Consider the following 9,472-nt stretch of genomic DNA (forward strand, 5'->3'; position numbering starts at 1 on the left):
GCATGGCGTGAGTTGTGTTCATCAAGGATATATATCATTTGTCCTTAAGGTAAATAAATACTAAATACTGATTATTATGATATTATCTTTCTTTGTTGTTTTTTTTATACATTTTTCATCTACTAGGGTCAATAAGCAAGCCAGGCCTGTAAAATAAATATAAGTCTATTTCGTCTTTTTTTTTATGTACAGAATTGTCTATTGTCTTTTCATAATCCCTATTGTAGAAGACCTGGGGCACATGTGTTTGAAGTGTCTGTCCATCCCTGAATTCGTCCGTCCGTGACACTAAATTGTGAACTCCACTCTCCAGTTAACATTTGCATCCCATTCGAATGAAATTTTGTGAACGTAGACAAGCTTAATTTTTGTGAGTTTGAAACGAGTCAAGTGGATATGCATTTATCAGTGTGAAGATTCATATCCCAGTTTTAAAGTTATTCCCCATGTGTGGACTTTATCGTCGTTAGAGAGGGCATGAAACATTTAATGTTGACATCGCACTTTTTAAATAAATGTGTGTAGTTTCATACTGGTAAATGAACAAATACAAAAAGATGGTACGTCTAATTTTTTAGTTCAGCTTGTGGAGTTGTTCGAAGCTGCGCCTGCCTGTTGGTTGAACTTTAAGAAAATAAACATACTTGCAAAGCTGCCATTGTTTTATTTTAAACTTATATATGTACAATACAAAATGTCGTGTAGACGGTAGGAAGTTTGCGTATAAAATAGCTGTAAGAGGTCATTATACTTATAATAGATAAACAATACAAAGTGAGACTGAATAACAATGACTATTTCAATTTTTCCTTGCAGTAAATCACCATAATCACGGTCGTCAAACGTGTGATCAATGTCCCTGGCAAAACAGACAATTACAGTAATATCGCACGTAAAAGTTTTAATCTGTTTCTCTTTTAGATCTGAATCTATCTGTTCTGTAATTAGTTTATAACTCGAGGGTAATATACCGTGTATCATACTGTAATCTCGTTAATTGTCCTTAATGTCTCTACATATTTGGACACGCTAAAGTAGTGAGTAAATAAATTATTTTATTATATACCTATATAAATTCTGTAAAAAATCGGCTTGTATTTCACAATAAAATATGAAGAGACAGACAAAAATTCCGTATTGTACCTTTTAAATTCCGTATTGTACCTTCCGTATTGTATGCTGCCGAACTATTTTCATTAATATGCATGACCTGACAAAGTTCTATAAATAGCGCACATAAAAACTTCACTAAGTTCCATTTAATATCGATAAACATTGAAGATTTCGTTCAAGAACAAAACGAGAATCAGAATAGTAAAGGTATATAATAAAAGGGTTATTATAACAGTAGCTTGATCTGGGACTTTGTATTCGACTCTCGTGGATTTTTACAACGTCGGATCACACTCGGCGCTAGCGCGCCTCGTGAGATCCGATCTTGCAAAATCCACTCGAGCCGAATACTGCATCCCAGATCACGCTACTGTTATAATAACCCTATTATCTTATCTTCATTACCATACCACAGAAACAAATCAACATACAACAAATAGGTTTAGGCTATTGTATTGACAAATAACATCAAGTATATCCATACCCCACCAAGATTTTACATGAACCATACCCATTTCTCAATTATTTCCATACACAACCGAAACCATACATCAGTCACATAGTTCTAAAAATCAGCTACATGTAAACTTCGAGTGGTTTTTACAAGTTCACCGGTTACGATTAAAAATGTAAACAACAGACTCTGTCTATGAATCATTGGAATGAATGAATGGCAATCGATCTTAGTTATAAAACTGATTGACAGTCAATGCTAATGACATTTGTTTTTGCAACAATTCAGTCATTGCAGAGTCCTCAAATTCTTTATTATCCATTATTGTTTTTCGTAATGTATGTAGTAAGTTCGATTATGAAAGGAATTATGTAACACTGTTAAATAACTTTAAGCACGTCATTTTCAGGCTGAATAGTATTTTGCCAGAATTGTACCGCACTTTTTCAGCCTGTCTTTAACAGAATCTTCTGAAACGTTAACTACACTTTCTGCATGTTCACAGAATAAAGTTTGTAAGTTTAAGTCTAATGTTCCTGAACAAGAGTCTGAGAAAAACCAATACTTATCATGTTCGTTGAAAAACTGGTGCTCATTGCTTTTCTGGTTGTTTGTCAGGCATTGAAGTTTGGGTGTGAGTTGCAGTGGGTCCCATGTGGCATGTTCCCCCGAATCCATGTGGTTTGAAAACGTCATTGGCACAACCGTTGCCGAAGCCTCCGGAGTTACCACATTTCCTGCAGATGACCTCTCCACGGTCAATAAATCTTCCCGCCATGAGAGTTCATTATGAGCTGTAGCTCCTGTCACGAAAGCTGCGAAAATACTTAGCAATAACTTTATCAACAAGGGCATTATTACGCATGCTATCAGAAAATTTGGACTTCTTAGATTATTCAAGCTTGGCCTTAGCTCGGTCTTCAGCTCTGTCTTAAGCTCTGCAAATTCTCTTGTCGTCGCCGGAATCAATAGTCGTCCAGCCAGTTTCAGATCCTGATCAACTTATTCCTATGGTTAAAGTTTATTCTTTGCCGCAGAAATGAATTCTCGTGCCTTAACAAAATCTCTCAAATCTACAGCCTTGCCGATAGAATCCAATGAATCAATAATGCCAGAATTGAAGAGAAATTGTTTTTGATTTGATAAGTTCTTGTCAACTCTAACCTTTTGCATGTGCTTTTCGCTATCCACACCGAATCTGCTGCAAAATCTCTCTTCAGCTGTCTAAATTTCTTGTCGATAATGTATTCCAAATCTGAACCGACTTTTTGCCTCATTTCTCTGCGTTTTCTAGATTCCCTGGGTTCTCCGACGTCCCTACTTTCGTAACACGTTAGCTGTCAATATTCTAAGCCTCAAGAGGCAAATACACGACTACACAGTCGCATATACCACGGTATGTAACACGTGAAAAACACAAATAATTTCTCGCTCAGCCAAATCAACCAATACCGTATTTACAAAAAAAAAAAAAAAAAAACACACACACACAAAAAAAAATAAAAAATCAACAACTGTTACAAAAAAACAACAACAAAAAAAAAAAAAAAACAAAACAAAAAAACAACACAGGTACTTTGTTTGTTTGTTTTGGGTTTAACGCCGTTTTTCAACAGTATTTCAGTCATGTAACGGCGGGCAGTTAACCTAACCAGTTTTCCTGGATTCTGTACCAGTACAAACCTGTTCTCCGCAAGTAACTGCCAACTTCCCCACATGAATGATCAGAGGTGGAGGACTAATGATTTCAGACACAATGTCGTTTATCAAATAGTCACGGAGAACATACGCCCCGCCCGGAGAACATACGCCCCGCCCGAGGATCGAACTCGCGACCCCGCGATCCGTAGACCAACGCTCTTACCTACTGAGCTAAGCGGGCACGCCAACACAGGTACTGAACAACTAACAGTTACGAATCGATAATAATTACATCATAAATACCATTGTCAATATCATCAGTACCATAATAATTACCATGGCTCTGAAAAACATACAACCAAGAGCCTGATAAAATACTGTGAGAGAGAAATGACTTAACAGACAGAGCATTCAGTCTCTCTCTCTACATAATTATATATACATAAATACTAAGAGACCGCGCTCATTGGCTCAAGCCGTTATGGTTTATCACATACTCAAATGTTATGGCCTGTACTCTGGTTCGAACCGGTTGCCGGACACATAGCATCTTATACGTAATTTGACTGCATCTATATATCAATAACATATAAAGCACAGTGGTCCGAACCTTCAGTACTTATCTATTCAATATACAAATAAAGATCTGAATACTTTAGTATATCAAAAGGTAACTAAGTAAGAACTGTAAACCAAGCCGTAAAACCGGCAACAGCAACTGAAAACACCACCCTATCTCTCTGCCGTACTCCACCGTGCTGTACTGGTTCTAGCTGTTAAAATGAACAGTCAATTGGTAACAACATACATGATAATGGTTCATACACGAGACGAAAAAGCAAGTTACATTTAAGACCGCCATCTTTAATCGTGAATTCACAATACATTACTTAAATTCTAGAGCGCCGAAATTATCAAAATGTAAAGTTATTTCTATAAAAGGAGTTTAAATCAATCCAGCAGTTACCTTAGTGCGATGACCAACTATCAAACCCAACAGGAGTTGAAAATAAAAGATAAAGTGTGTGTGTGTGTGTGTATTCGGGTTTAACGTCTTTTTCAACAATTTTTCAGTCATTTTATAGTGCTGCCTCACTGGAATATCACGCCGTAGACACGTGACATGATACCCCACCGGGTCACATTATACTGACACCGGGTTGATCAGTCCTAGCACTGTCCTCTTAATGTTGAGCGCCAAGCGAGGAACCTACTAGTACCATTTTTACGTATTTGGTATGACGCGGCCTGGGATCGAACCCACGACCTCCCGCACTCGAAGCGGGCGCTCTACCACTAGGCTACCGAGGCGGTACAGTAAAAGATAAAGAAATAAGAAACTAATTCAAGATACAACGTCTTTCTCTTTGCATCAACATTTACGAACGGCCGCGAAATCCCCTAGAAAACTAGATTGCGTAAATTAAAATCATTAATTAGTACAAAAACTATAGATTTGTATAATATACAGCTAAGTACAAAACTTGCTATAAAGCTCACTTCAATGTCATCTAAGTATACGAAGTGAGTCATACATAGGTTTAGTGTACAGTAACAGAAACTAACAATGACAGACGTTACAATAGCAAATCAATAGCAAATCATAAAGTAGTTAAAATGACAAACTCATTTAAGAAAAGCCTGTATGCTTATGTATACTAAATCAGGTTCCAAAGTATCTAGCAGAGCTGATTACACAATTTTGCTTAGTGCTGTTAGTTTGATGTCTGTGTTCTCTGACTTTTTTCCTGTCTGTTGTCCTACAAGGTAGTCAACCATCCAATCTGACGGCTTCTTTGGTTTTGATGAACGTATCAATGTGGGTACTGCTGCTTCATTCTTTTCTGTGCCATCATCAGAGGTATCTCAATATGTATCTTCTCGTTCTGTGTCACTATTAGTGTCAACAGTTGTTTTTGTTTTCAGTTCTTTCTGTTCCCTCCTCTGTTTGAACAGTCTCTTTATCAGTTTCTCTTATCTCCATATCTATATCCCTTTTCTGACCAGGTCTAAGGGTGTCCCTTTCATAGTATGTATGTGCAACATACCCTCCTGAATCAATTCTGAATCTATGATGTCACAATCTTTTCTTTCTCTTTCCATATCTATTTTGCAATTTTTTTTTATCGAAACCGGCCGGTTTAGAAGTCGCTGCAACTCGACCATTAAGTGAAGTTCTCTTCCTCGGTATTGGTCTCCTCGGCGATATATGACCATGTTGTGTCGATTCACCATAAAACCCAACTCACTTACTCACTCGGTATTGGTCTTGGTCTAGGAATAGGTTAACTGAATTCACTGTGTTTTCCTACTTTATCTGTATCTAATTTCTGTTCTTCCTTCACATAAGATGGTTTTTGGTGAGATTTGATAAGTTCACTATGACTTCTCCATTAGATTTGTATTTATAGTTTGTTACAGTTGGTGTGATGTCAACAAAATCAGGCAAGGAAAATAATTGTTGGCTGAAGAATAGGACAAGTTGGATGGTAGTCCATTTTTTGTCAATATAACCTTTCACATTCACCGACTGGTTTGGCCCTTAAGTTAAATTTCGAAATTCAGCTAAGCGTGCAATGGCAAGTTGTCCTTAGTCTTTTTCAGTTCCTTTTCCCTTAATTTTACACATTTGAATGCCAGGTACTACGGGGTCTTTAAAGATGCCTTCTGGACAAATTGTTCTTCAAATGTCTCTTTGTAAATTGATGTCAGTTGTTTCAGAATGTTAATTCTAAATAGTATTTGTGTATTTGAATTGTATGGCGTATCTGGTACAACAAGGAAAAACATGGCTTAATGTTGAGTTCAAGTATTCCATCGGATGTTAAGCCAGCTCCTATAAACCCTAAGTACGGTAGATGGTTGCCGTCCGCATATTCTATGAAATTCTAAGTCTGCCAACTGTTTCTCATAAAATGTCTGACTAATGATTGAGATGCATGATCCTGTATCCAAAAGAGCCGAACATTCAATGTTGTTAATATTGATAGTGCTTTCATTTGAAGCTCCAATTAATTCTGGATCATTTTTCTTGTTTTGGCTTCCACCAGGCCCTACCATGGAATCACCTAACAGTTTTCCGGACATTACTGCAACCACGTATAAATTGGGCTGAATTTCAGCCGAGTTACATTTTTCATTATTCTAATAACAGCAAAAACAACACAGTTACAACATCGGCAATAAAGTATGATTAATTGCTAGTAAACTATTCTGGTCAAGTAATCAATTAGTCTAAGAGACGTAATTTTATACCTCTACCGGGTACGCGTACGTTTAGGATATTATTGATCCGAAAAGATCAATATATAGAGAGACAATTAATATGCACTGCAGTAATCATTTATTACTCATATTTCAAATATTTGAAAGAAAGTATTTAAAAAAGTGCACTTCATACAAATCTTGCTTTAACTTTTCTCATATACCATATATTGTTGTTTGTAAAACGCGTGGATTTATAATTCTAATGTGTTTAATTTGATAGTAACTGATATTCAATAAGGATATTTGCATGCAATGCATTTTTAATCATCTCCGCACTTAGTTAAGATTGTATGTATATGTTGTCTTGCCATTGTCTTGAGGGGCTTTTTCGCCTAATGGGATACTGAAAATGAACAATCAACTATCATTATTCATTTCAACATGCGCCTTCGATATCAAAATTGAAGAACATTACAACTTTTTGAAAAAAGAAGACAGCTGTGTTCGTTTAAAAATTCTTGTTAAATTCAACGTTTACTTTTAGTCTTACAGCATGAATAAAGCCGTCTTTCTTGGTAAAAAATGGAGTGAAGAAAACTATACATATTTGCTTATTTAAGGGAAACTGGGTTTAAACGAGTGACACTTACCCTATTTTCAACTAGTGAGTCAAGGCAGTGTAAATTATGTGTTAGATAAGTTCCAACATAACTGACTGTAACGGGCGGAAGTGAGTTTGAATCCCGACTAGGGATGAGTTTCACACAGACAACAAACAGAAACAAACTATACTAATTAAAATTTACAATTTTATTTAATGCATTAATTACAAGAAACAAAAACAAAGACAACAACCCCCCCCCCCCCCACAAAAAACAACAACAAAATTAAGTACATAAATCCATATGATACAAAATAGAGTGGTTAAGAGCCTCACTCGGGGCGTTGAATTCTACATGTGAGGAAGCCTGGATGGTTTACGGAAGGTCAGTGGTTCTACCCAGGTGCCCGCCCGCTATGAAATAATGCATGGAGGGGCACCTGGGGTCATCCTCCATCATCAAAGCTGGAAAAGTCGCCATATGACCTATATTTGTGTCGGCCAACAAGAACAAAAACAAAACGATACAAGTGAGTGAAACACCCCTTAACGCAGCGTCCAACTCCTTCCCAAGACAACCAGAAACAGACCACATCTAGGCAGTTTTACCGCCTAATTATCGTGGAATAAACACAGACATCAAATCATTGGTTGTAATACTTAGCAACCTAACATAATAAATGTTCGGCAATGTCCGTAGAAAAAAAGACCATTGAGTAATTTTGTAACAAAAATAGATATCATTGGATGTTACACGTGTGCGATCCAATGAAATTAAATGTAATAAGAACAACTGAATGCACACGAGACTTGATTTACAAGTTTCAAGATAAAAATAGAATAAGAACATTTCACTGATCTACAAGCGAAAAGGGTAGGTTTGACGGCCTATTACACTGGCAAACTACCACACTGTATAAGTAGAGTCAATTCGCGATTATCAGTATATCGATGTACTCAATAACTCGTCTTAATGAAATACATCAAGAGCATACCTTGTAACGGTACGCCTAGGCAAGCTGCAAGACAAAATCCACTCCCTCCTTTCATTTTGTAGAAGATGGGAGAAAAATGTCTCACCTTATTTCACACAATTTCACACTTGAGCAGTGATCGAACCATCAAATATGTCCCTTTTTATCTTATTTTTGGGCTTGAAGAAAAACTATTAATCGTTTTATTCTTTTTGTAATACGCAAATGACTTTTATGCAGTTAATTCTTATGGGCTTAACATACGTTTCTAATGAATTCAAATCCTATATAACACTGGACATATAAATCATTTTATTATATACATGTACCTATATATATATTTACATTCGCCCTATTCTTTTCGTCCATTTCGTATGAACAGCAAAAGGAAAGGCGCGAAAGTTACTACAACGCTGCTTAGTGATAACAGGTCGCTGTTTTGACGACGTCCAGAACGTTCCTAAGATGACGTCGCAGTTGTTCCGTCTGGTGAGCAGAATGGCCGGGAAGCTGGTTCCAATGTTAAATGCAATAAAATGTGTGCAATTTATAATTTAATCTTGTTTACAATGGAAAGGAAATATAATGTAAATATAAGAAATGAAACTTTTTTTCGATGTTTTGTGAAGTTAACGACAGAATAGGATCGGCAAATTAAACATGAATCGCTAGCGCGGTTTATGGATTTGTCGATCATATTCTGTCGTTCATTTCGCATGAACACCGAAAAAAAATTTCATTTCTTAAATAATTTCTGTAAAAAACGACTTGTATTAAAATTTTCACGAGTAAATAATAACAGACAGAAAAAAATCAGTATTGTACCTTTTCTATTGTATGTTGCTTTGCTTGAAATGCATGACCTGAAACAGTTCTATAAATGGCGCGCACAAAAATTACACTAATTTAAAATAACATCGATAAACATTAAAGATTTCGTTCAGTAACAAAACAACAAACAAAAAGGTGGAGGTATATAATAAAAGGGTCATTGTAAGAGTAGCTTGATCTGGAATGTTGTATTCTGTTCTCGTGGATTTTGCTTGCGCTTCTCGTGTGATCCGTCCTGGCAAAGCACACTCGAGCCGACTACAGCATCCCTTTTCAAGCTTGTTATAATAATAACCCTTTTGTAGTGTGTTCTGATATGATTTTTGTTCCAATTATTGCATGATTTTAAATTACTGGCAAAGGCCGTATTCATCGACGTTTAAAGTCTGTAACTTAGGATTGACAAGTATTCAGTTTACCACAACTTTGCCTATATACATACAGATTGCTAAAAATTTGCTGAGCCACAGAAAACTGAAGAATGACGATTTATGATTCCTTGCAATCTACGCATATTTGACAATGCTACAGGAAAATGAAATTTAAGCGTTTTTAAAACGAAAGTTTCAAACTTTCATGAGCTGCTTTCAGTTCCTATTTATAAGTTTGGTTATTCTCTTTATATTCAGAGTGAAGATGAAAAGCTGTCGT

Source organism: Mercenaria mercenaria, chromosome 11, assembly GCF_021730395.1.
Source record: "Mercenaria mercenaria strain notata chromosome 11, MADL_Memer_1, whole genome shotgun sequence".
Classification (NCBI taxonomy): domain Eukaryota; kingdom Metazoa; phylum Mollusca; class Bivalvia; order Venerida; family Veneridae; genus Mercenaria; species Mercenaria mercenaria.